The sequence below is a fragment of the Hyla sarda genome, unplaced genomic scaffold, assembly GCF_029499605.1.
Source record: "Hyla sarda isolate aHylSar1 unplaced genomic scaffold, aHylSar1.hap1 scaffold_2273, whole genome shotgun sequence".
NCBI classification, from domain to species: domain Eukaryota; kingdom Metazoa; phylum Chordata; class Amphibia; order Anura; family Hylidae; genus Hyla; species Hyla sarda.
The window spans coordinates 1-27,517 of record NW_026608951.1 but is presented as its reverse complement, the minus strand read 5'-3'; the positions used below and the strand labels follow the sequence as shown (position 1 = coordinate 27,517).

At 46.4% G+C, this 27,517-nt stretch overlaps 13 non-coding genes across 13 annotated transcripts; all 13 read left to right on the top strand.

The window, feature by feature from the left end:
• The first annotated feature begins 874 nt into the window (after positions 1-874).
• Positions 875-1,065, top strand: LOC130321486 (U2 spliceosomal RNA). Its single transcript, XR_008867202.1, has one exon. It is a non-coding gene; the product is annotated as a U2 spliceosomal RNA (small nuclear RNA).
• A 2,087-nt stretch (positions 1,066-3,152) lies between these two features.
• On the top strand, positions 3,153-3,343 carry LOC130321497 (U2 spliceosomal RNA). Its single transcript, XR_008867212.1, has one exon. It is a non-coding gene; the product is annotated as a U2 spliceosomal RNA (small nuclear RNA).
• A 2,093-nt stretch (positions 3,344-5,436) lies between these two features.
• Positions 5,437-5,627, top strand: LOC130321485 (U2 spliceosomal RNA). Its single transcript, XR_008867201.1, has one exon. It is a non-coding gene; the product is annotated as a U2 spliceosomal RNA (small nuclear RNA).
• A 2,084-nt stretch (positions 5,628-7,711) lies between these two features.
• Positions 7,712-7,902, top strand: LOC130321484 (U2 spliceosomal RNA). The gene has a single exon (XR_008867200.1). It is a non-coding gene; the product is annotated as a U2 spliceosomal RNA (small nuclear RNA).
• A 2,085-nt stretch (positions 7,903-9,987) lies between these two features.
• On the top strand, positions 9,988-10,178 carry LOC130321482 (U2 spliceosomal RNA). Its single transcript, XR_008867199.1, has one exon. It is a non-coding gene; the product is annotated as a U2 spliceosomal RNA (small nuclear RNA).
• A 2,099-nt stretch (positions 10,179-12,277) lies between these two features.
• Positions 12,278-12,468, top strand: LOC130321481 (U2 spliceosomal RNA). Its single transcript, XR_008867198.1, has one exon. It is a non-coding gene; the product is annotated as a U2 spliceosomal RNA (small nuclear RNA).
• A 2,094-nt stretch (positions 12,469-14,562) lies between these two features.
• LOC130321502 (U2 spliceosomal RNA) lies at positions 14,563-14,753 on the top strand. Its single transcript, XR_008867217.1, has one exon. It is a non-coding gene; the product is annotated as a U2 spliceosomal RNA (small nuclear RNA).
• A 2,089-nt stretch (positions 14,754-16,842) lies between these two features.
• Positions 16,843-17,030, top strand: LOC130321499 (U2 spliceosomal RNA). The gene has a single exon (XR_008867214.1). It is a non-coding gene; the product is annotated as a U2 spliceosomal RNA (small nuclear RNA).
• Positions 17,031-17,724: 694 nt separating this feature from the next.
• On the top strand, positions 17,725-17,910 carry LOC130321498 (U2 spliceosomal RNA). The gene has a single exon (XR_008867213.1). It is a non-coding gene; the product is annotated as a U2 spliceosomal RNA (small nuclear RNA).
• Positions 17,911-19,996: 2,086 nt separating this feature from the next.
• Positions 19,997-20,187, top strand: LOC130321501 (U2 spliceosomal RNA). The gene has a single exon (XR_008867216.1). It is a non-coding gene; the product is annotated as a U2 spliceosomal RNA (small nuclear RNA).
• A 2,089-nt stretch (positions 20,188-22,276) lies between these two features.
• Positions 22,277-22,467, top strand: LOC130321500 (U2 spliceosomal RNA). The gene has a single exon (XR_008867215.1). It is a non-coding gene; the product is annotated as a U2 spliceosomal RNA (small nuclear RNA).
• Positions 22,468-24,560: 2,093 nt separating this feature from the next.
• On the top strand, positions 24,561-24,751 carry LOC130321492 (U2 spliceosomal RNA). The gene has a single exon (XR_008867208.1). It is a non-coding gene; the product is annotated as a U2 spliceosomal RNA (small nuclear RNA).
• A 2,089-nt stretch (positions 24,752-26,840) lies between these two features.
• On the top strand, positions 26,841-27,031 carry LOC130321480 (U2 spliceosomal RNA). The gene has a single exon (XR_008867197.1). It is a non-coding gene; the product is annotated as a U2 spliceosomal RNA (small nuclear RNA).
• The last annotated feature ends 486 nt before the right edge of the window (positions 27,032-27,517 follow it).

Here is a 27,517-nt window from a genome sequence, read left to right as displayed (position 1 = left end):
ACGCGCACACACACACATATATATAAACGTATTCTCCGTTGAGATATTGCAGCCGCTGCTGTGTCCAGGCCCAGGAGCCTTAGCACTGTGCTGTGATGTCACTCAATACCACTGACATCACTAGGTGTAAACAACATCTCTCCTTTGCTGTGTATGTGACTATGGAGCTGTTTGGTGATGTCGTCTATTATGGCCTTCATAGAAGCAACAGGAGATTGTTGCATCCATCTAGAACCCTCAGAACTACAGTGCTATGATGTCACTCACTTCCACAGGCCTTGCAGAGTGTAAACAACAACAACCCAGCTTTGTTGTGTATGTAACCATAGGGATTTGTGATGTCACCTAGAACCTTCACAGCAGCGACAGCTTTATGAGGAGCATCAGCACTGCTCTGCCTGAGCAGAACCATCACCGCCATAGGTTGTCAAATAACCCGGATTTAACCCACACAGGTAAGTCCAATGGGGTGCAGGCATGTCCTCTATGCTTACAGCTTCCCGTGGGTGTTGGTTTGATACCGTTTGGGGACAGCCAAGGAGGCATCTGCAGGCAACAAAGGTAGGTGTGTGCTTGTGTGTGTGTTTCCTATGCAGATCCTAAGCCCAGTGTCACATGCAAGTAGGAGGAGTAAGAAGGGTTCCTGGCAAATCCGGGTTATGGATTGCATTTAAAAAGGCCCCGTGGGAGTGCAATGGGCCCCTGTCTTGCTGCTTAGCAATAATGGTATGGGTTTAGGTTCTGCTGTGTGTACTGGTGGTTGACTGCCCCCCAGCCCAGAGTGTGCATGGAAAATTGTCTGGCAGCCTCCCTGACAGCAAGCAGTGATAGTGCCCATGAAGGGGACCTTGTTGGGCCCGCCCCTTTCACGGTTATCGCTTCTCGGCCTTTTGGCTAAGATCAAGTGTAGTATCTGTTCTTATCAGTTTAATATCTGATACGTCCCCTATCTGGGGACCATATATTAAATGGATTTTTGAGAACGGGGGCCGATTTCGAAGCTTGCTTCCGTCGCCCTATGCATTGACCCGATATGGCAGTATCTTCGGGTACAGTGCACCACCCCCTTACAGGGTTAAAAAGAAAGATTCCTACTTTCATTGCTACCTGCTTGCTGGCTAGCCAGCTAGCCAGCCCTGTGGGCCTTGCTGCTGCTGCAGCCAAAAAACAAAAGGTGGTGCTGCTGCTGCTTCTGCTGCTTCTGCTTCTGCTTGTGTCTGGCCCCTGTTGGAGCGTCCAGGCACAGGACTTCTGCTGCTGCTGACTAAATGGCCTCCTTAATTGGATCATTTGAGTAGCCAGCACACCTGTGCAGGTAGGGCATGACATGATAGGCAGCTGCCTTGATAGCGGGTGGGTGCTGAATGTTCCTAATTGACAAAATAAGATTAATGCTTATGAAGAAATATAAAATCTCATCCCTTCCCCAATATCGCGCCACACCCCTACCCCTTAATTCCCTGGTTGAACGTGATGGACATATGTCTTTTTTCGACCGTACTAACTATGTAACTATGTAACATAACATGGGGGGGGGGGGTCTCCTGGCTGTTCACACAGGTGTGTCATTGCTGTACATTGACCATGCATTGCTTCTGTGGTATTGCAAAGGCAAAGACAAATGCTTCCAGCCATCCATTGCACTAATGGATTGGTCATCAGCTGGCTGTCTATGTCCCGCATCAATATAGACCAAAGTACAGAGGGTTAGGCTATGCTATTGTGCACCTACCTGATGCATCAGAAGGTGCGAGGCCCTTGCTAAATTCTGTGCACAGACTTTGAGATCTATACTTTAGACTGTATCTAAACCTGCTCCAACATGGACTGACATTCTGGCCTACTTTCAGCCGATGCGACTTGTCTGTCGCTGAACAGTCGCTTTTTATGTATTCAGCACCTATGTATAATGTTGTAAAAATGCTCTAGAAGCTAAAGTCGCAGAAATGTCACACATATTTGGCCTGCAACTTTCTGTGCGACAAATTCAGACAGGAAAAATCAGTATAAATCCTTAGAAAATTATCCCCCAGTGTCTCCATCTGCTGGCGGTATTGAATAAGCATTGCTGCACTGATGGGGTATGCATTAGACGAAAAAAAAGAAGAAAAAGAAGAATAATACGCCCAGAAAAGAGGCGAAAAGGAGAAAAACGTAAAAAAACGTGAAAAAAAAGTAAGAGGAAGAGAAGGGAAAAAAAGGTGGAAATGGGTTTAAAAGTGATTTCGGCGGAGAAATATATATATATATATATATATATATATATATATATATATATACGCGCACACACACACATATATATAAACGTATTCTCCGTTGAGATATTGCAGCCGCTGCTGTGTCCAGGCCCAGGAGCCTTAGCACTGTGCTGTGATGTCACTCAATACCACTGACATCACTAGGTGTAAACAACATCTCTCCTTTGCTGTGTATGTGACTATGGAGCTGTTTGGTGATGTCGTCTATTATGGCCTTCATAGAAGCAACAGGAGATTGTTGCATCCATCTAGAACCCTCAGAACTACAGTGCTATGATGTCACTCACTTCCACAGGCCTTGCAGAGTGTAAACAACAACAACCCAGCTTTGTTGTGTATGTAACCATAGGGATTTGTGATGTCACCTAGAACCTTCACAGCAGCGACAGCTTTATGAGGAGCATCAGCACTGCTCTGCCTGAGCAGAACCATCACCGCCATAGGTTGTCAAATAACCCGGATTTAACCCACACAGGTAAGTCCAATGGGGTGCAGGCATGTCCTCTATGCTTACAGCTTCCCGTGGGTGTTGGTTTGATACCGTTTGGGGACAGCCAAGGAGGCATCTGCAGGCAACAAAGGTAGGTGTGTGCTTGTGTGTGTGTTTCCTATGCAGATCCTAAGCCCAGTGTCACATGCAAGTAGGAGGAGTAAGAAGGGTTCCTGGCAAATCCGGGTTATGGATTGCATTTAAAAAGGCCCCGTGGGAGTGCAATGGGCCCCTGTCTTGCTGCTTAGCAATAATGGTATGGGTTTAGGTTCTGCTGTGTGTACTGGTGGTTGACTGCCCCCCAGCCCAGAGTGTGCATGGAAAATTGTCTGGCAGCCTCCCTGACAGCAAGCAGTGATAGTGCCCATGAAGGGGACCTTGTTGGGCCCGCCCCTTTCACGGTTATCGCTTCTCGGCCTTTTGGCTAAGATCAAGTGTAGTATCTGTTCTTATCAGTTTAATATCTTATACGTCCCCTATCTGGGGACCATATATTAAATGGATTTTTGAGAACGGGGGCCGATTTCGAAGCTTGCTTCCGTCGCCCTATGCATTGACCCGATATGGCAGTATCTTCGGGTACAGTGCACCACCCCCTTACAGGGTTAAAAAGAAAGATTCCTACTTTCATTGCTACCTGCTTGCTGGCTAGCCAGCTAGCCAGCCCTGTGGGCCTTGCTGCTGCTGCAGCCAAAAAACAAAAGGTGGTGCTGCTGCTGCTTCTGCTGCTTCTGCTTCTGCTTGTGTCTGGCCCCTGTTGGAGCGTCCAGGCACAGGACTTCTGCTGCTGCTGACTAAATGGCCTCCTTAATTGGATCATTTGAGTAGCCAGCACACCTGTGCAGGTAGGGCATGACATGATAGGCAGCTGCCTTGATAGCGGGTGGGTGCTGAATGTTCCTAATTGACAAAATAAGATTAATGCTTATGAAGAAATATAAAATCTCATCCCTTCCCCAATATCGCGCCACACCCCTACCCCTTAATTCCCTGGTTGAACGTGATGGACATATGTCTTTTTTCGACCGTACTAACTATGTAACTATGTAACATAACATGGGGGGGGGGGGTCTCCTGGCTGTTCACACAGGTGTGTCATTGCTGTACATTGACCATGCATTGCTTCTGTGGTATTGCAAAGGCAAAGACAAATGCTTCCAGCCATCCATTGCACTAATGGATTGGTCATCAGCTGGCTGTCTATGTCCCGCATCAATATAGACCAAAGTACAGAGGGTTAGGCTATGCTATTGTGCACCTACCTGATGCATCAGAAGGTGCGAGGCCCTTGCTAAATTCTGTGCACAGACTTTGAGATCTATACTTTAGACTGTATCTAAACCTGCTCCAACATGGACTGACATTCTGGCCTACTTTCAGCCGATGCGACTTGTCTGTCGCTGAACAGTCGCTTTTTATGTATTCAGCACCTATGTATAATGTTGTAAAAATGCTCTAGAAGCTAAAGTCGCAGAAATGTCACACATATTTGGCCTGCAACTTTCTGTGCGACAAATTCAGACAGGAAAAATCAGTATAAATCCTTAGAAAATTATCCCCCAGTGTCTCCATCTGCTGGCGGTATTGAATAAGCATTGCTGCACTGATGGGGTATGCATTAGACGAAAAAAAAGAAGAAAAAGAAGAATAATACGCCCAGAAAAGAGGCGAAAAGGAGAAAAACGTAAAAAAACGTGAAAAAAAAGTAAGAGGAAGAGAAGGGAAAAAAAGGTGGAAATGGGTTTAAAAGTGATTTCGGCGGAGAAATATATATATATATATATATATATATATATATATATATATATATATATACGCGCACACACACACATATATATAAACGTATTCTCCGTTGAGATATTGCAGCCGCTGCTGTGTCCAGGCCCAGGAGCCTTAGCACTGTGCTGTGATGTCACTCAATACCACTGACATCACTAGGTGTAAACAACATCTCTCCTTTGCTGTGTATGTGACTATGGAGCTGTTTGGTGATGTCGTCTATTATGGCCTTCATAGAAGCAACAGGAGATTGTTGCATCCATCTAGAACCCTCAGAACTACAGTGCTATGATGTCACTCACTTCCACAGGCCTTGCAGAGTGTAAACAACAACAACCCAGCTTTGTTGTGTATGTAACCATAGGGATTTGTGATGTCACCTAGAACCTTCACAGCAGCGACAGCTTTATGAGGAGCATCAGCACTGCTCTGCCTGAGCAGAACCATCACCGCCATAGGTTGTCAAATAACCCGGATTTAACCCACACAGGTAAGTCCAATGGGGTGCAGGCATGTCCTCTATGCTTACAGCTTCCCGTGGGTGTTGGTTTGATACCGTTTGGGGACAGCCAAGGAGGCATCTGCAGGCAACAAAGGTAGGTGTGTGCTTGTGTGTGTGTTTCCTATGCAGATCCTAAGCCCAGTGTCACATGCAAGTAGGAGGAGTAAGAAGGGTTCCTGGCAAATCCGGGTTATGGATTGCATTTAAAAAGGCCCCGTGGGAGTGCAATGGGCCCCTGTCTTGCTGCTTAGCAATAATGGTATGGGTTTAGGTTCTGCTGTGTGTACTGGTGGTTGACTGCCCCCCAGCCCAGAGTGTGCATGGAAAATTGTCTGGCAGCCTCCCTGACAGCAAGCAGTGATAGTGCCCATGAAGGGGACCTTGTTGGGCCCGCCCCTTTCACGGTTATCGCTTCTCGGCCTTTTGGCTAAGATCAAGTGTAGTATCTGTTCTTATCAGTTTAATATCTGATACGTCCCCTATCTGGGGACCATATATTAAATGGATTTTTGAGAACGGGGGCCGATTTCGAAGCTTGCTTCCGTCGCCCTATGCATTGACCCGATATGGCAGTATCTTCGGGTACAGTGCACCACCCCCTTACAGGGTTAAAAAGAAAGATTCCTACTTTCATTGCTACCTGCTTGCTGGCTAGCCAGCTAGCCAGCCCTGTGGGCCTTGCTGCTGCTGCAGCCAAAAAACAAAAGGTGGTGCTGCTGCTGCTTCTGCTGCTTCTGCTTCTGCTTGTGTCTGGCCCCTGTTGGAGCGTCCAGGCACAGGACTTCTGCTGCTGCTGACTAAATGGCCTCCTTAATTGGATCATTTGAGTAGCCAGCACACCTGTGCAGGTAGGGCATGACATGATAGGCAGCTGCCTTGATAGCGGGTGGGTGCTGAATGTTCCTAATTGACAAAATAAGATTAATGCTTATGAAGAAATATAAAATCTCATCCCTTCCCCAATATCGCGCCACACCCCTACCCCTTAATTCCCTGGTTGAACGTGATGGACATATGTCTTTTTTCGACCGTACTAACTATGTAACTATGTAACATAACATGGGGGGGGGGGGGTCTCCTGGCTGTTCACACAGGTGTGTCATTGCTGTACATTGACCATGCATTGCTTCTGTGGTATTGCAAAGGCAAAGACAAATGCTTCCAGCCATCCATTGCACTAATGGATTGGTCATCAGCTGGCTGTCTATGTCCCGCATCAATATAGACCAAAGTACAGAGGGTTAGGCTATGCTATTGTGCACCTACCTGATGCATCAGAAGGTGCGAGGCCCTTGCTAAATTCTGTGCACAGACTTTGAGATCTATACTTTAGACTGTATCTAAACCTGCTCCAACATGGACTGACATTCTGGCCTACTTTCAGCCGATGCGACTTGTCTGTCGCTGAACAGTCGCTTTTTATGTATTCAGCACCTATGTATAATGTTGTAAAAATGCTCTAGAAGCTAAAGTCGCAGAAATGTCACACATATTTGGCCTGCAACTTTCTGTGCGACAAATTCAGACAGGAAAAATCAGTATAAATCCTTAGAAAATTATCCCCCAGTGTCTCCATCTGCTGGCGGTATTGAATAAGCATTGCTGCACTGATGGGGTATGCATTAGACGAAAAAAAAGAAGAAAAAGAAGAATAATACGCCCAGAAAAGAGGCGAAAAGGAGAAAAACGTAAAAAAACGTGAAAAAAAAGTAAGAGGAAGAGAAGGGAAAAAAAGGTGGAAATGGGTTTAAAAGTGATTTCGGCGGAGAAATATATATATATATATATATATATATATATATATATATACGCGCACACACACACATATATATAAACGTATTCTCCGTTGAGATATTGCAGCCGCTGCTGTGTCCAGGCCCAGGAGCCTTAGCACTGTGCTGTGATGTCACTCAATACCACTGACATCACTAGGTGTAAACAACATCTCTCCTTTGCTGTGTATGTGACTATGGAGCTGTTTGGTGATGTCGTCTATTATGGCCTTCATAGAAGCAACAGGAGATTGTTGCATCCATCTAGAACCCTCAGAACTACAGTGCTATGATGTCACTCACTTCCACAGGCCTTGCAGAGTGTAAACAACAACAACCCAGCTTTGTTGTGTATGTAACCATAGGGATTTGTGATGTCACCTAGAACCTTCACAGCAGCGACAGCTTTATGAGGAGCATCAGCACTGCTCTGCCTGAGCAGAACCATCACCGCCATAGGTTGTCAAATAACCCGGATTTAACCCACACAGGTAAGTCCAATGGGGTGCAGGCATGTCCTCTATGCTTACAGCTTCCCGTGGGTGTTGGTTTGATACCGTTTGGGGACAGCCAAGGAGGCATCTGCAGGCAACAAAGGTAGGTGTGTGCTTGTGTGTGTGTTTCCTATGCAGATCCTAAGCCCAGTGTCACATGCAAGTAGGAGGAGTAAGAAGGGTTCCTGGCAAATCCGGGTTATGGATTGCATTTAAAAAGGCCCCGTGGGAGTGCAATGGGCCCCTGTCTTGCTGCTTAGCAATAATGGTATGGGTTTAGGTTCTGCTGTGTGTACTGGTGGTTGACTGCCCCCCAGCCCAGAGTGTGCATGGAAAATTGTCTGGCAGCCTCCCTGACAGCAAGCAGTGATAGTGCCCATGAAGGGGACCTTGTTGGGCCCGCCCCTTTCACGGTTATCGCTTCTCGGCCTTTTGGCTAAGATCAAGTGTAGTATCTGTTCTTATCAGTTTAATATCTGATACGTCCCCTATCTGGGGACCATATATTAAATGGATTTTTGAGAACGGGGGCCGATTTCGAAGCTTGCTTCCGTCGCCCTATGCATTGACCCGATATGGCAGTATCTTCGGGTACAGTGCACCACCCCCTTACAGGGTTAAAAAGAAAGATTCCTACTTTCATTGCTACCTGCTTGCTGGCTAGCCAGCTAGCCAGCCCTGTGGGCCTTGCTGCTGCTGCAGCCAAAAAACAAAAGGTGGTGCTGCTGCTGCTTCTGCTGCTTCTGCTTCTGCTTGTGTCTGGCCCCTGTTGGAGCGTCCAGGCACAGGACTTCTGCTGCTGCTGACTAAATGGCCTCCTTAATTGGATCATTTGAGTAGCCAGCACACCTGTGCAGGTAGGGCATGACATGATAGGCAGCTGCCTTGATAGCGGGTGGGTGCTGAATGTTCCTAATTGACAAAATAAGATTAATGCTTATGAAGAAATATAAAATCTCATCCCTTCCCCAATATCGCGCCACACCCCTACCCCTTAATTCCCTGGTTGAACGTGATGGACATATGTCTTTTTTCGACCGTACTAACTATGTAACTATGTAACATAACATGGGGGGGGGGGGTCTCCTGGCTGTTCACACAGGTGTGTCATTGCTGTACATTGACCATGCATTGCTTCTGTGGTATTGCAAAGGCAAAGACAAATGCTTCCAGCCATCCATTGCACTAATGGATTGGTCATCAGCTGGCTGTCTATGTCCCGCATCAATATAGACCAAAGTACAGAGGGTTAGGCTATGCTATTGTGCACCTACCTGATGCATCAGAAGGTGCGAGGCCCTTGCTAAATTCTGTGCACAGACTTTGAGATCTATACTTTAGACTGTATCTAAACCTGCTCCAACATGGACTGACATTCTGGCCTACTTTCAGCCGATGCGACTTGTCTGTCGCTGAACAGTCGCTTTTTATGTATTCAGCACCTATGTATAATGTTGTAAAAATGCTCTAGAAGCTAAAGTCGCAGAAATGTCACACATATTTGGCCTGCAACTTTCTGTGCGACAAATTCAGACAGGAAAAATCAGTATAAATCCTTAGAAAATTATCCCCCAGTGTCTCCATCTGCTGGCGGTATTGAATAAGCATTGCTGCACTGATGGGGTATGCATTAGACGAAAAAAAAGAAGAAAAAGAAGAATAATACGCCCAGAAAAGAGGCGAAAAGGAGAAAAACGTAAAAAAACGTGAAAAAAAAGTAAGAGGAAGAGAAGGGAAAAAAAGGTGGAAATGGGTTTAAAAGTGATTTCGGCGGAGAAATATATATATATATATATATATATATATATATATATATATACGCGCACACACACACATATATATAAACGTATTCTCCGTTGAGATATTGCAGCCGCTGCTGTGTCCAGGCCCAGGAGCCTTAGCACTGTGCTGTGATGTCACTCAATACCACTGACATCACTAGGTGTAAACAACATCTCTCCTTTGCTGTGTATGTGACTATGGAGCTGTTTGGTGATGTCGTCTATTATGGCCTTCATAGAAGCAACAGGAGATTGTTGCATCCATCTAGAACCCTCAGAACTACAGTGCTATGATGTCACTCACTTCCACAGGCCTTGCAGAGTGTAAACAACAACAACCCAGCTTTGTTGTGTATGTAACCATAGGGATTTGTGATGTCACCTAGAACCTTCACAGCAGCGACAGCTTTATGAGGAGCATCAGCACTGCTCTGCCTGAGCAGAACCATCACCGCCATAGGTTGTCAAATAACCCGGATTTAACCCACACAGGTAAGTCCAATGGGGTGCAGGCATGTCCTCTATGCTTACAGCTTCCCGTGGGTGTTGGTTTGATACCGTTTGGGGACAGCCAAGGAGGCATCTGCAGGCAACAAAGGTAGGTGTGTGCTTGTGTGTGTGTTTCCTATGCAGATCCTAAGCCCAGTGTCACATGCAAGTAGGAGGAGTAAGAAGGGTTCCTGGCAAATCCGGGTTATGGATTGCATTTAAAAAGGCCCCGTGGGAGTGCAATGGGCCCCTGTCTTGCTGCTTAGCAATAATGGTATGGGTTTAGGTTCTGCTGTGTGTACTGGTGGTTGACTGCCCCCCAGCCCAGAGTGTGCATGGAAAATTGTCTGGCAGCCTCCCTGACAGCAAGCAGTGATAGTGCCCATGAAGGGGACCTTGTTGGGCCCGCCCCTTTCACGGTTATCGCTTCTCGGCCTTTTGGCTAAGATCAAGTGTAGTATCTGTTCTTATCAGTTTAATATCTGATACGTCCCCTATCTGGGGACCATATATTAAATGGATTTTTGAGAACGGGGGCCGATTTCGAAGCTTGCTTCCGTCGCCCTATGCATTGACCCGATATGGCAGTATCTTCGGGTACAGTGCACCACCCCCTTACAGGGTTAAAAAGAAAGATTCCTACTTTCATTGCTACCTGCTTGCTGGCTAGCCAGCTAGCCAGCCCTGTGGGCCTTGCTGCTGCTGCAGCCAAAAAACAAAAGGTGGTGCTGCTGCTGCTTCTGCTGCTTCTGCTTCTGCTTGTGTCTGGCCCCTGTTGGAGCGTCCAGGCACAGGACTTCTGCTGCTGCTGACTAAATGGCCTCCTTAATTGGATCATTTGAGTAGCCAGCACACCTGTGCAGGTAGGGCATGACATGATAGGCAGCTGCCTTGATAGCGGGTGGGTGCTGAATGTTCCTAATTGACAAAATAAGATTAATGCTTATGAAGAAATATAAAATCTCATCCCTTCCCCAATATCGCGCCACACCCCTACCCCTTAATTCCCTGGTTGAACGTGATGGACATATGTCTTTTTTCGACCGTACTAACTATGTAACTATGTAACATAACATGGGGGGGGGGGGTCTCCTGGCTGTTCACACAGGTGTGTCATTGCTGTACATTGACCATGCATTGCTTCTGTGGTATTGCAAAGGCAAAGACAAATGCTTCCAGCCATCCATTGCACTAATGGATTGGTCATCAGCTGGCTGTCTATGTCCCGCATCAATATAGACCAAAGTACAGAGGGTTAGGCTATGCTATTGTGCACCTACCTGATGCATCAGAAGGTGCGAGGCCCTTGCTAAATTCTGTGCACAGACTTTGAGATCTATACTTTAGACTGTATCTAAACCTGCTCCAACATGGACTGACATTCTGGCCTACTTTCAGCCGATGCGACTTGTCTGTCGCTGAACAGTCGCTTTTTATGTATTCAGCACCTATGTATAATGTTGTAAAAATGCTCTAGAAGCTAAAGTCGCAGAAATGTCACACATATTTGGCCTGCAACTTTCTGTGCGACAAATTCAGACAGGAAAAATCAGTATAAATCCTTAGAAAATTATCCCCCAGTGTCTCCATCTGCTGGCGGTATTGAATAAGCATTGCTGCACTGATGGGGTATGCATTAGACGAAAAAAAAGAAGAAAAAGAAGAATAATACGCCCAGAAAAGAGGCGAAAAGGAGAAAAACGTAAAAAAACGTGAAAAAAAAGTAAGAGGAAGAGAAGGGAAAAAAAGGTGGAAATGGGTTTAAAAGTGATTTCGGCGGAGAAATATATATATATATATATATATATATATATATATATATATATATATATATATATACGCGCACACACACACATATATATAAACGTATTCTCCGTTGAGATATTGCAGCCGCTGCTGTGTCCAGGCCCAGGAGCCTTAGCACTGTGCTGTGATGTCACTCAATACCACTGACATCACTAGGTGTAAACAACATCTCTCCTTTGCTGTGTATGTGACTATGGAGCTGTTTGGTGATGTCGTCTATTATGGCCTTCATAGAAGCAACAGGAGATTGTTGCATCCATCTAGAACCCTCAGAACTACAGTGCTATGATGTCACTCACTTCCACAGGCCTTGCAGAGTGTAAACAACAACAACCCAGCTTTGTTGTGTATGTAACCATAGGGATTTGTGATGTCACCTAGAACCTTCACAGCAGCGACAGCTTTATGAGGAGCATCAGCACTGCTCTGCCTGAGCAGAACCATCACCGCCATAGGTTGTCAAATAACCCGGATTTAACCCACACAGGTAAGTCCAATGGGGTGCAGGCATGTCCTCTATGCTTACAGCTTCCCGTGGGTGTTGGTTTGATACCGTTTGGGGACAGCCAAGGAGGCATCTGCAGGCAACAAAGGTAGGTGTGTGCTTGTGTGTGTGTTTCCTATGCAGATCCTAAGCCCAGTGTCACATGCAAGTAGGAGGAGTAAGAAGGGTTCCTGGCAAATCCGGGTTATGGATTGCATTTAAAAAGGCCCCGTGGGAGTGCAATGGGCCCCTGTCTTGCTGCTTAGCAATAATGGTATGGGTTTAGGTTCTGCTGTGTGTACTGGTGGTTGACTGCCCCCCAGCCCAGAGTGTGCATGGAAAATTGTCTGGCAGCCTCCCTGACAGCAAGCAGTGATAGTGCCCATGAAGGGGACCTTGTTGGGCCCGCCCCTTTCACGGTTATCGCTTCTCGGCCTTTTGGCTAAGATCAAGTGTAGTATCTGTTCTTATCAGTTTAATATCTGATACGTCCCCTATCTGGGGACCATATATTAAATGGATTTTTGAGAACGGGGGCCGATTTCGAAGCTTGCTTCCGTCGCCCTATGCATTGACCCGATATGGCAGTATCTTCGGGTACAGTGCACCACCCCCTTACAGGGTTAAAAAGAAAGATTCCTACTTTCATTGCTACCTGCTTGCTGGCTAGCCAGCTAGCCAGCCCTGTGGGCCTTGCTGCTGCTGCAGCCAAAAAACAAAAGGTGGTGCTGCTGCTGCTTCTGCTGCTTCTGCTTCTGCTTGTGTCTGGCCCCTGTTGGAGCGTCCAGGCACAGGACTTCTGCTGCTGCTGACTAAATGGCCTCCTTAATTGGATCATTTGAGTAGCCAGCACACCTGTGCAGGTAGGGCATGACATGATAGGCAGCTGCCTTGATAGCGGGTGGGTGCTGAATGTTCCTAATTGACAAAATAAGATTAATGCTTATGAAGAAATATAAAATCTCATCCCTTCCCCAATATCGCGCCACACCCCTACCCCTTAATTCCCTGGTTGAACGTGATGGACATATGTCTTTTTTCGACCGTACTAACTATGTAACTATGTAACATAACATGGGGGGGGGGGGGTCTCCTGGCTGTTCACACAGGTGTGTCATTGCTGTACATTGACCATGCATTGCTTCTGTGGTATTGCAAAGGCAAAGACAAATGCTTCCAGCCATCCATTGCACTAATGGATTGGTCATCAGCTGGCTGTCTATGTCCCGCATCAATATAGACCAAAGTACAGAGGGTTAGGCTATGCTATTGTGCACCTACCTGATGCATCAGAAGGTGCGAGGCCCTTGCTAAATTCTGTGCACAGACTTTGAGATCTATACTTTAGACTGTATCTAAACCTGCTCCAACATGGACTGACATTCTGGCCTACTTTCAGCCGATGCGACTTGTCTGTCGCTGAACAGTCGCTTTTTATGTATTCAGCACCTATGTATAATGTTGTAAAAATGCTCTAGAAGCTAAAGTCGCAGAAATGTCACACATATTTGGCCTGCAACTTTCTGTGCGACAAATTCAGACAGGAAAAATCAGTATAAATCCTTAGAAAATTATCCCCCAGTGTCTCCATCTGCTGGCGGTATTGAATAAGCATTGCTGCACTGATGGGGTATGCATTAGACGAAAAAAAAGAAGAAAAAGAAGAATAATACGCCCAGAAAAGAGGCGAAAAGGAGAAAAACGTAAAAAAACGTGAAAAAAAAGTAAGAGGAAGAGAAGGGAAAAAAAGGTGGAAATGGGTTTAAAAGTGATTTCGGCGGAGAAATATATATATATATATATATATATATATATATATATATATATATATATACGCGCACACACACACATATATATAAACGTATTCTCCGTTGAGATATTGCAGCCGCTGCTGTGTCCAGGCCCAGGAGCCTTAGCACTGTGCTGTGATGTCACTCAATACCACTGACATCACTAGGTGTAAACAACATCTCTCCTTTGCTGTGTATGTGACTATGGAGCTGTTTGGTGATGTCGTCTATTATGGCCTTCATAGAAGCAACAGGAGATTGTTGCATCCATCTAGAACCCTCAGAACTACAGTGCTATGATGTCACTCACTTCCACAGGCCTTGCAGAGTGTAAACAACAACAACCCAGCTTTGTTGTGTATGTAACCATAGGGATTTGTGATGTCACCTAGAACCTTCACAGCAGCGACAGCTTTATGAGGAGCATCAGCACTGCTCTGCCTGAGCAGAACCATCACCGCCATAGGTTGTCAAATAACCCGGATTTAACCCACACAGGTAAGTCCAATGGGGTGCAGGCATGTCCTCTATGCTTACAGCTTCCCGTGGGTGTTGGTTTGATACCGTTTGGGGACAGCCAAGGAGGCATCTGCAGGCAACAAAGGTAGGTGTGTGCTTGTGTGTGTGTTTCCTATGCAGATCCTAAGCCCAGTGTCACATGCAAGTAGGAGGAGTAAGAAGGGTTCCTGGCAAATCCGGGTTATGGATTGCATTTAAAAAGGCCCCGTGGGAGTGCAATGGGCCCCTGTCTTGCTGCTTAGCAATAATGGTATGGGTTTAGGTTCTGCTGTGTGTACTGGTGGTTGACTGCCCCCCAGCCCAGAGTGTGCATGGAAAATTGTCTGGCAGCCTCCCTGACAGCAAGCAGTGATAGTGCCCATGAAGGGGACCTTGTTGGGCCCGCCCCTTTCACGGTTATCGCTTCTCGGCCTTTTGGCTAAGATCAAGTGTAGTATCTGTTCTTATCAGTTTAATATCTGATACGTCCCCTATCTGGGGACCATATATTAAATGGATTTTTGAGAACGGGGGCCGATTTCGAAGCTTGCTTCCGTCGCCCTATGCATTGACCCGATATGGCAGTATCTTCGGGTACAGTGCACCACCCCCTTACAGGGTTAAAAAGAAAGATTCCTACTTTCATTGCTACCTGCTTGCTGGCTAGCCAGCTAGCCAGCCCTGTGGGCCTTGCTGCTGCTGCAGCCAAAAAACAAAAGGTGGTGCTGCTGCTGCTTCTGCTGCTTCTGCTTCTGCTTGTGTCTGGCCCCTGTTGGAGCGTCCAGGCACAGGACTTCTGCTGCTGCTGACTAAATGGCCTCCTTAATTGGATCATTTGAGTAGCCAGCACACCTGTGCAGGTAGGGCATGACATGATAGGCAGCTGCCTTGATAGCGGGTGGGTGCTGAATGTTCCTAATTGACAAAATAAGATTAATGCTTATGAAGAAATATAAAATCTCATCCCTTCCCCAATATCGCGCCACACCCCTACCCCTTAATTCCCTGGTTGAACGTGATGGACATATGTCTTTTTTCGACCGTACTAACTATGTAACTATGTAACATAACATGGGGGGGGGGGGTCTCCTGGCTGTTCACACAGGTGTGTCATTGCTGTACATTGACCATGCATTGCTTCTGTGGTATTGCAAAGGCAAAGACAAATGCTTCCAGCCATCCATTGCACTAATGGATTGGTCATCAGCTGGCTGTCTATGTCCCGCATCAATATAGACCAAAGTACAGAGGGTTAGGCTATGCTATTGTGCACCTACCTGATGCATCAGAAGGTGCGAGGCCCTTGCTAAATTCTGTGCACAGACTTTGAGATCTATACTTTAGACTGTATCTAAACCTGCTCCAACATGGACTGACATTCTGGCCTACTTTCAGCCGATGCGACTTGTCTGTCGCTGAACAGTCGCTTTTTATGTATTCAGCACCTATGTATAATGTTGTAAAAATGCTCTAGAAGCTAAAGTCGCAGAAATGTCACACATATTTGGCCTGCAACTTTCTGTGCGACAAATTCAGACAGGAAAAATCAGTATAAATCCTTAGAAAATTATCCCCCAGTGTCTCCATCTGCTGGCGGTATTGAATAAGCATTGCTGCACTGATGGGGTATGCATTAGACAAAAAAAAAGAAGAAAAAGAAGAATAATACGCCCAGAAAAGAGGCGAAAAGGAGAAAAACGTAAAAAAACGTGAAAAAAAAGTAAGAGGAAGAGAAGGGAAAAAAAGGTGGAAATGGGTTTAAAAGTGATTTCGGCGGAGAAATATATATATATATATATATATATATATATATATATATATATATACGCGCACACACACACATATATATAAACGTATTCTCCGTTGAGATATTGCAGCCGCTGCTGTGTCCAGGCCCAGGAGCCTTAGCACTGTGCTGTGATGTCACTCAATACCACTGACATCACTAGGTGTAAACAACATCTCTCCTTTGCTGTGTATGTGACTATGGAGCTGTTTGGTGATGTCGTCTATTATGGCCTTCATAGAAGCAACAGGAGATTGTTGCATCCATCTAGAACCCTCAGAACTACAGTGCTATGATGTCACTCACTTCCACAGGCCTTGCAGAGTGTAAACAACAACAACCCAGCTTTGTTGTGTATGTAACCATAGGGATTTGTGATGTCACCTAGAACCTTCACAGCAGCGACAGCTTTATGAGGAGCATCAGCACTGCTCTGCCTGAGCAGAACCATCACCGCCATAGGTTGTCAAATAACCCGGATTTAACCCACACAGGTAAGTCCAATGGGGTGCAGGCATGTCCTCTATGCTTACAGCTTCCCGTGGGTGTTGGTTTGATACCGTTTGGGGACAGCCAAGGAGGCATCTGCAGGCAACAAAGGTAGGTGTGTGCTTGTGTGTGTGTTTCCTATGCAGATCCTAAGCCCAGTGTCACATGCAAGTAGGAGGAGTAAGAAGGGTTCCTGGCAAATCCGGGTTATGGATTGCATTTAAAAAGGCCCCGTGGGAGTGCAATGGGCCCCTGTCTTGCTGCTTAGCAATAATGGTATGGGTTTAGGTTCTGCTGTGTGTACTGGTGGTTGACTGCCCCCCAGCCCAGAGTGTGCATGGAAAATTGTCTGGCAGCCTCCCTGACAGCAAGCAGTGATAGTGCCCATGAAGGGGACCTTGTTGGGCCCGCCCCTTTCACGGTTATCGCTTCTCGGCCTTTTGGCTAAGATCAAGTGTAGTATCTGTTCTTATCAGTTTTTCATGCCGGTGGACAGTAACGCCGGTATGGGGCTGGTGGGGATGGGTGCTGCATGGAGGATGCAGGTGTACCAGGGCTTTCCGGGGCTGGTTCTGAGGAATCAGCTCGACGGCTGCCCCGATGTGACCTGTTCCCTCCGGGTCTCGCCATGAGGCTGAGAGGGTCTAGAGCCGAGGTACTTTGTGCCTCGGGGAGTGGTGACCCCGAGGTGCCGAAACTCACTGGGAGAATAGGCTCACTGAGTTGAAGCACGGGCACCATAATCTCTTCACCTTGTGGCACTCACCTCTTGATTCCCGGCCTTCTGGCTAGGATCAGAGAAATTTTTTATAGATCCGGCCGGATGTCCGGGCAGTATATCTGCACACATTCACTTATTTATTTCTTTTTTGTCTCACTGTGTCACTTTTTGCGTGTTGTGTGTTCACAGGATTGGTCAGGATGCGGTAGCCCTTCTGGGTGTCCCTCCTGGCGGTCTAGGGGAGGTGTGTGTGGCCATTAGGTTCCGCACCTCCCTGCAAACACCCCGGGTACTCCTGCTTTGGCAGGGTACCTACCGTAATCGGCTCTGCGGGCAGATACCTTGGCTAACGCCAAGGGGGATGCCGGGAGCATTTGTGGTCCCCTAGTAGCTTCGGCGAAAAGGGACATCGAACCTGGAACCTCGCAGGTACCTTTTGGTCCGGAGGCGAAGGGTAAGGTTTGTTGGGGGGCCTCTCTCCTATCGGAGAAGGGCTTGCGATAGACCGCATCCTTTGTGCACGTTTTTTTTAGTGTAACACGTTTGCACTTTTTCTTGCACTTTGGGTGAATCGAAAGCACGTTCCTCGGCTTTAGATAAAAAAAAAAAAAAAAAAAATCTGTTCTTATCAGTTTAATATCTGATACGTCCCCTATCTGGGGACCATATATTAAATGGATTTTTGAGAACGGGGGCCGATTTCGAAGCTTGCTTCCGTCGCCCTATGCATTGACCCGATATGGCAGTATCTTCGGGTACAGTGCACCACCCCCTTACAGGGTTAAAAAGAAAGATTCCTACTTTCATTGCTACCTGCTTGCTGGCTAGCCAGCTAGCCAGCCCTGTGGGCCTTGCTGCTGCAGCCAAAAAACAAAAGGTGGTGCTGCTGCTGCTTCTGCTGCTTCTGCTTCTGCTTGTGTCTGGCCCCTGTTGGAGCGTCCAGGCACAGGACTTCTGCTGCTGCTGACTAAATGGCCTCCTTAATTGGATCATTTGAGTAGCCAGCACACCTGTGCAGGTAGGGCATGACATGATAGGCAGCTGCCTTGATAGCGGGTGGGTGCTGAATGTTCCTAATTGACAAAATAAGATTAATGCTTATGAAGAAATATAAAATCTCATCCCTTCCCCAATATCGCGCCACACCCCTACCCCTTAATTCCCTGGTTGAACGTGATGGACATATGTCTTTTTTCGACCGTACTAACTATGTAACTATGTAACATAACATGGGGGGGGGGGGTCTCCTGGCTGTTCACACAGGTGTGTCATTGCTGTACATTGACCATGCATTGCTTCTGTGGTATTGCAAAGGCAAAGACAAATGCTTCCAGCCATCCATTGCACTAATGGATTGGTCATCAGCTGGCTGTCTATGTCCCGCATCAATATAGACCAAAGTACAGAGGGTTAGGCTATGCTATTGTGCACCTACCTGATGCATCAGAAGGTGCGAGGCCCTTGCTAAATTCTGTGCACAGACTTTGAGATCTATACTTTAGACTGTATCTAAACCTGCTCCAACATGGACTGACATTCTGGCCTACTTTCAGCCGATGCGACTTGTCTGTCGCTGAACAGTCGCTTTTTATGTATTCAGCACCTATGTATAATGTTGTAAAAATGCTCTAGAAGCTAAAGTCGCAGAAATGTCACACATATTTGGCCTGCAACTTTCTGTGCGACAAATTCAGACAGGAAAAATCAGTATAAATCCTTAGAAAATTATCCCCCAGTGTCTCCATCTGCTGGCGGTATTGAATAAGCATTGCTGCACTGATGGGGTATGCATTAGACGAAAAAAAAGAAGAAAAAGAAGAATAATACGCCCAGAAAAGAGGCGAAAAGGAGAAAAACGTAAAAAAACGTGAAAAAAAAGTAAGAGGAAGAGAAGGGAAAAAAAGGTGGAAATGGGTTTAAAAGTGATTTCGGCGGAGAAATATATATATATATATATATATATATATATATATATATATATATACGCGCACACACACACATATATATAAACGTATTCTCCGTTGAGATATTGCAGCCGCTGCTGTGTCCAGGCCCAGGAGCCTTAGCACTGTGCTGTGATGTCACTCAATACCACTGACATCACTAGGTGTAAACAACATCTCTCCTTTGCTGTGTATGTGACTATGGAGCTGTTTGGTGATGTCGTCTATTATGGCCTTCATAGAAGCAACAGGAGATTGTTGCATCCATCTAGAACCCTCAGAACTACAGTGCTATGATGTCACTCACTTCCACAGGCCTTGCAGAGTGTAAACAACAACAACCCAGCTTTGTTGTGTATGTAACCATAGGGATTTGTGATGTCACCTAGAACCTTCACAGCAGCGACAGCTTTATGAGGAGCATCAGCACTGCTCTGCCTGAGCAGAACCATCACCGCCATAGGTTGTCAAATAACCCGGATTTAACCCACACAGGTAAGTCCAATGGGGTGCAGGCATGTCCTCTATGCTTACAGCTTCCCGTGGGTGTTGGTTTGATACCGTTTGGGGACAGCCAAGGAGGCATCTGCAGGCAACAAAGGTAGGTGTGTGCTTGTGTGTGTGTTTCCTATGCAGATCCTAAGCCCAGTGTCACATGCAAGTAGGAGGAGTAAGAAGGGTTCCTGGCAAATCCGGGTTATGGATTGCATTTAAAAAGGCCCCGTGGGAGTGCAATGGGCCCCTGTCTTGCTGCTTAGCAATAATGGTATGGGTTTAGGTTCTGCTGTGTGTACTGGTGGTTGACTGCCCCCCAGCCCAGAGTGTGCATGGAAAATTGTCTGGCAGCCTCCCTGACAGCAAGCAGTGATAGTGCCCATGAAGGGGACCTTGTTGGGCCCGCCCCTTTCACGGTTATCGCTTCTCGGCCTTTTGGCTAAGATCAAGTGTAGTATCTGTTCTTATCAGTTTAATATCTGATACGTCCCCTATCTGGGGACCATATATTAAATGGATTTTTGAGAACGGGGGCCGATTTCGAAGCTTGCTTCCGTCGCCCTATGCATTGACCCGATATGGCAGTATCTTCGGGTACAGTGCACCACCCCCTTACAGGGTTAAAAAGAAAGATTCCTACTTTCATTGCTACCTGCTTGCTGGCTAGCCAGCTAGCCAGCCCTGTGGGCCTTGCTGCTGCTGCAGCCAAAAAACAAAAGGTGGTGCTGCTGCTGCTTCTGCTGCTTCTGCTTCTGCTTGTGTCTGGCCCCTGTTGGAGCGTCCAGGCACAGGACTTCTGCTGCTGCTGACTAAATGGCCTCCTTAATTGGATCATTTGAGTAGCCAGCACACCTGTGCAGGTAGGGCATGACATGATAGGCAGCTGCCTTGATAGCGGGTGGGTGCTGAATGTTCCTAATTGACAAAATAAGATTAATGCTTATGAAGAAATATAAAATCTCATCCCTTCCCCAATATCGCGCCACACCCCTACCCCTTAATTCCCTGGTTGAACGTGATGGACATATGTCTTTTTTCGACCGTACTAACTATGTAACTATGTAACATAACATGGGGGGGGGGGGTCTCCTGGCTGTTCACACAGGTGTGTCATTGCTGTACATTGACCATGCATTGCTTCTGTGGTATTGCAAAGGCAAAGACAAATGCTTCCAGCCATCCATTGCACTAATGGATTGGTCATCAGCTGGCTGTCTATGTCCCGCATCAATATAGACCAAAGTACAGAGGGTTAGGCTATGCTATTGTGCACCTACCTGATGCATCAGAAGGTGCGAGGCCCTTGCTAAATTCTGTGCACAGACTTTGAGATCTATACTTTAGACTGTATCTAAACCTGCTCCAACATGGACTGACATTCTGGCCTACTTTCAGCCGATGCGACTTGTCTGTCGCTGAACAGTCGCTTTTTATGTATTCAGCACCTATGTATAATGTTGTAAAAATGCTCTAGAAGCTAAAGTCGCAGAAATGTCACACATATTTGGCCTGCAACTTTCTGTGCGACAAATTCAGACAGGAAAAATCAGTATAAATCCTTAGAAAATTATCCCCCAGTGTCTCCATCTGCTGGCGGTATTGAATAAGCATTGCTGCACTGATGGGGTATGCATTAGACGAAAAAAAAGAAGAAAAAGAAGAATAATACGCCCAGAAAAGAGGCGAAAAGGAGAAAAACGTAAAAAAACGTGAAAAAAAAGTAAGAGGAAGAGAAGGGAAAAAAAGGTGGAAATGGGTTTAAAAGTGATTTCGGCGGAGAAATATATATATATATATATATATATATATATATATATATATATATACGCGCACACACACACATATATATAAACGTATTCTCCGTTGAGATATTGCAGCCGCTGCTGTGTCCAGGCCCAGGAGCCTTAGCACTGTGCTGTGATGTCACTCAATACCACTGACATCACTAGGTGTAAACAACATCTCTCCTTTGCTGTGTATGTGACTATGGAGCTGTTTGGTGATGTCGTCTATTATGGCCTTCATAGAAGCAACAGGAGATTGTTGCATCCATCTAGAACCCTCAGAACTACAGTGCTATGATGTCACTCACTTCCACAGGCCTTGCAGAGTGTAAACAACAACAACCCAGCTTTGTTGTGTATGTAACCATAGGGATTTGTGATGTCACCTAGAACCTTCACAGCAGCGACAGCTTTATGAGGAGCATCAGCACTGCTCTGCCTGAGCAGAACCATCACCGCCATAGGTTGTCAAATAACCCGGATTTAACCCACACAGGTAAGTCCAATGGGGTGCAGGCATGTCCTCTATGCTTACAGCTTCCCGTGGGTGTTGGTTTGATACCGTTTGGGGACAGCCAAGGAGGCATCTGCAGGCAACAAAGGTAGGTGTGTGCTTGTGTGTGTGTTTCCTATGCAGATCCTAAGCCCAGTGTCACATGCAAGTAGGAGGAGTAAGAAGGGTTCCTGGCAAATCCGGGTTATGGATTGCATTTAAAAAGGCCCCGTGGGAGTGCAATGGGCCCCTGTCTTGCTGCTTAGCAATAATGGTATGGGTTTAGGTTCTGCTGTGTGTACTGGTGGTTGACTGCCCCCCAGCCCAGAGTGTGCATGGAAAATTGTCTGGCAGCCTCCCTGACAGCAAGCAGTGATAGTGCCCATGAAGGGGACCTTGTTGGGCCCGCCCCTTTCACGGTTATCGCTTCTCGGCCTTTTGGCTAAGATCAAGTGTAGTATCTGTTCTTATCAGTTTAATATCTGATACGTCCCCTATCTGGGGACCATATATTAAATGGATTTTTGAGAACGGGGGCCGATTTCGAAGCTTGCTTCCGTCGCCCTATGCATTGACCCGATATGGCAGTATCTTCGGGTACAGTGCACCACCCCCTTACAGGGTTAAAAAGAAAGATTCCTACTTTCATTGCTACCTGCTTGCTGGCTAGCCAGCTAGCCAGCCCTGTGGGCCTTGCTGCTGCTGCAGCCAAAAAACAAAAGGTGGTGCTGCTGCTGCTTCTGCTGCTTCTGCTTCTGCTTGTGTCTGGCCCCTGTTGGAGCGTCCAGGCACAGGACTTCTGCTGCTGCTGACTAAATGGCCTCCTTAATTGGATCATTTGAGTAGCCAGCACACCTGTGCAGGTAGGGCATGACATGATAGGCAGCTGCCTTGATAGCGGGTGGGTGCTGAATGTTCCTAATTGACAAAATAAGATTAATGCTTATGAAGAAATATAAAATCTCATCCCTTCCCCAATATCGCGCCACACCCCTACCCCTTAATTCCCTGGTTGAACGTGATGGACATATGTCTTTTTTCGACCGTACTAACTATGTAACTATGTAACATAACATGGGGGGGGGGGGTCTCCTGGCTGTTCACACAGGTGTGTCATTGCTGTACATTGACCATGCATTGCTTCTGTGGTATTGCAAAGGCAAAGACAAATGCTTCCAGCCATCCATTGCACTAATGGATTGGTCATCAGCTGGCTGTCTATGTCCCGCATCAATATAGACCAAAGTACAGAGGGTTAGGCTATGCTATTGTGCACCTACCTGATGCATCAGAAGGTGCGAGGCCCTTGCTAAATTCTGTGCACAGACTTTGAGATCTATACTTTAGACTGTATCTAAACCTGCTCCAACATGGACTGACATTCTGGCCTACTTTCAGCCGATGCGACTTGTCTGTCGCTGAACAGTCGCTTTTTATGTATTCAGCACCTATGTATAATGTTGTAAAAATGCTCTAGAAGCTAAAGTCGCAGAAATGTCACACATATTTGGCCTGCAACTTTCTGTGCGACAAATTCAGACAGGAAAAATCAGTATAAATCCTTAGAAAATTATCCCCCAGTGTCTCCATCTGCTGGCGGTATTGAATAAGCATTGCTGCACTGATGGGGTATGCATTAGACGAAAAAAAAGAAGAAAAAGAAGAATAATACGCCCAGAAAAGAGGCGAAAAGGAGAAAAACGTAAAAAAACGTGAAAAAAAAGTAAGAGGAAGAGAAGGGAAAAAAAGGTGGAAATGGGTTTAAAAGTGATTTCGGCGGAGAAATATATATATATATATATATATATATATATATATATATATATATATATACGCGCACACACACACATATATATAAACGTATTCTCCGTTGAGATATTGCAGCCGCTGCTGTGTCCAGGCCCAGGAGCCTTAGCACTGTGCTGTGATGTCACTCAATACCACTGACATCACTAGGTGTAAACAACATCTCTCCTTTGCTGTGTATGTGACTATGGAGCTGTTTGGTGATGTCGTCTATTATGGCCTTCATAGAAGCAACAGGAGATTGTTGCATCCATCTAGAACCCTCAGAACTACAGTGCTATGATGTCACTCACTTCCACAGGCCTTGCAGAGTGTAAACAACAACAACCCAGCTTTGTTGTGTATGTAACCATAGGGATTTGTGATGTCACCTAGAACCTTCACAGCAGCGACAGCTTTATGAGGAGCATCAGCACTGCTCTGCCTGAGCAGAACCATCACCGCCATAGGTTGTCAAATAACCCGGATTTAACCCACACAGGTAAGTCCAATGGGGTGCAGGCATGTCCTCTATGCTTACAGCTTCCCGTGGGTGTTGGTTTGATACCGTTTGGGGACAGCCAAGGAGGCATCTGCAGGCAACAAAGGTAGGTGTGTGCTTGTGTGTGTGTTTCCTATGCAGATCCTAAGCCCAGTGTCACATGCAAGTAGGAGGAGTAAGAAGGGTTCCTGGCAAATCCGGGTTATGGATTGCATTTAAAAAGGCCCCGTGGGAGTGCAATGGGCCCCTGTCTTGCTGCTTAGCAATAATGGTATGGGTTTAGGTTCTGCTGTGTGTACTGGTGGTTGACTGCCCCCCAGCCCAGAGTGTGCATGGAAAATTGTCTGGCAGCCTCCCTGACAGCAAGCAGTGATAGTGCCCATGAAGGGGACCTTGTTGGGCCCGCCCCTTTCACGGTTATCGCTTCTCGGCCTTTTGGCTAAGATCAAGTGTAGTATCTGTTCTTATCAGTTTAATATCTGATACGTCCCCTATCTGGGGACCATATATTAAATGGATTTTTGAGAACGGGGGCCGATTTCGAAGCTTGCTTCCGTCGCCCTATGCATTGACCCGATATGGCAGTATCTTCGGGTACAGTGCACCACCCCCTTACAGGGTTAAAAAGAAAGATTCCTACTTTCATTGCTACCTGCTTGCTGGCTAGCCAGCTAGCCAGCCCTGTGGGCCTTGCTGCTGCTGCAGCCAAAAAACAAAAGGTGGTGCTGCTGCTGCTTCTGCTGCTTCTGCTTCTGCTTGTGTCTGGCCCCTGTTGGAGCGTCCAGGCACAGGACTTCTGCTGCTGCTGACTAAATGGCCTCCTTAATTGGATCATTTGAGTAGCCAGCACACCTGTGCAGGTAGGGCATGACATGATAGGCAGCTGCCTTGATAGCGGGTGGGTGCTGAATGTTCCTAATTGACAAAATAAGATTAATGCTTATGAAGAAATATAAAATCTCATCCCTTCCCCAATATCGCGCCACACCCCTACCCCTTAATTCCCTGGTTGAACGTGATGGACATATGTCTTTTTTCGACCGTACTAACTATGTAACTATGTAACATAACATGGGGGGGGGGGGTCTCCTGGCTGTTCACACAGGTGTGTCATTGCTGTACATTGACCATGCATTGCTTCTGTGGTATTGCAAAGGCAAAGACAAATGCTTCCAGCCATCCATTGCACTAATGGATTGGTCATCAGCTGGCTGTCTATGTCCCGCATCAATATAGACCAAAGTACAGAGGGTTAGGCTATGCTATTGTGCACCTACCTGATGCATCAGAAGGTGCGAGGCCCTTGCTAAATTCTGTGCACAGACTTTGAGATCTATACTTTAGACTGTATCTAAACCTGCTCCAACATGGACTGACATTCTGGCCTACTTTCAGCCGATGCGACTTGTCTGTCGCTGAACAGTCGCTTTTTATGTATTCAGCACCTATGTATAATGTTGTAAAAATGCTCTAGAAGCTAAAGTCGCAGAAATGTCACACATATTTGGCCTGCAACTTTCTGTGCGACAAATTCAGACAGGAAAAATCAGTATAAATCCTTAGAAAATTATCCCCCAGTGTCTCCATCTGCTGGCGGTATTGAATAAGCATTGCTGCACTGATGGGGTATGCATTAGACGAAAAAAAAGAAGAAAAAGAAGAATAATACGCCCAGAAAAGAGGCGAAAAGGAGAAAAACGTAAAAAAACGTGAAAAAAAAGTAAGAGGAAGAGAAGGGAAAAAAAGGTGGAAATGGGTTTAAAAGTGATTTCGGCGGAGAAATATATATATATATATATATATATATATATATATATATATATATACGCGCACACACACACATATATATAAACGTATTCTCCGTTGAGATATTGCAGCCGCTGCTGTGTCCAGGCCCAGGAGCCTTAGCACTGTGCTGTGATGTCACTCAATACCACTGACATCACTAGGTGTAAACAACATCTCTCCTTTGCTGTGTATGTGACTATGGAGCTGTTTGGTGATGTCGTCTATTATGGCCTTCATAGAAGCAACAGGAGATTGTTGCATCCATCTAGAACCCTCAGAACTACAGTGCTATGATGTCACTCACTTCCACAGGCCTTGCAGAGTGTAAACAACAACAACCCAGCTTTGTTGTGTATGTAACCATAGGGATTTGTGATGTCACCTAGAACCTTCACAGCAGCGACAGCTTTATGAGGAGCATCAGCACTGCTCTGCCTGAGCAGAACCATCACCGCCATAGGTTGTCAAATAACCCGGATTTAACCCACACAGGTAAGTCCAATGGGGTGCAGGCATGTCCTCTATGCTTACAGCTTCCCGTGGGTGTTGGTTTGATACCGTTTGGGGACAGCCAAGGAGGCATCTGCAGGCAACAAAGGTAGGTGTGTGCTTGTGTGTGTGTTTCCTATGCAGATCCTAAGCCCAGTGTCACATGCAAGTAGGAGGAGTAAGAAGGGTTCCTGGCAAATCCGGGTTATGGATTGCATTTAAAAAGGCCCCGTGGGAGTGCAATGGGCCCCTGTCTTGCTGCTTAGCAATAATGGTATGGGTTTAGGTTCTGCTGTGTGTACTGGTGGTTGACTGCCCCCCAGCCCAGAGTGTGCATGGAAAATTGTCTGGCAGCCTCCCTGACAGCAAGCAGTGATAGTGCCCATGAAGGGGACCTTGTTGGGCCCGCCCCTTTCACGGTTATCGCTTCTCGGCCTTTTGGCTAAGATCAAGTGTAGTATCTGTTCTTATCAGTTTAATATCTGATACGTCCCCTATCTGGGGACCATATATTAAATGGATTTTTGAGAACGGGGGCCGATTTCGAAGCTTGCTTCCGTCGCCCTATGCATTGACCCGATATGGCAGTATCTTCGGGTACAGTGCACCACCCCCTTACAGGGTTAAAAAGAAAGATTCCTACTTTCATTGCTACCTGCTTGCTGGCTAGCCAGCTAGCCAGCCCTGTGGGCCTTGCTGCTGCTGCAGCCAAAAAACAAAAGGTGGTGCTGCTGCTGCTTCTGCTGCTTCTGCTTCTGCTTGTGTCTGGCCCCTGTTGGAGCGTCCAGGCACAGGACTTCTGCTGCTGCTGACTAAATGGCCTCCTTAATTGGATCATTTGAGTAGCCAGCACACCTGTGCAGGTAGGGCATGACATGATAGGCAGCTGCCTTGATAGCGGGTGGGTGCTGAATGTTCCTAATTGACAAAATAAGATTAATGCTTATGAAGAAATATAAAATCTCATCCCTTCCCCAATATCGCGCCACACCCCTACCCCTTAATTCCCTGGTTGAACGTGATGGACATATGTCTTTTTTCGACCGTACTAACTATGTAACTATGTAACATAACATGGGGGGGGGGGGTCTCCTGGCTG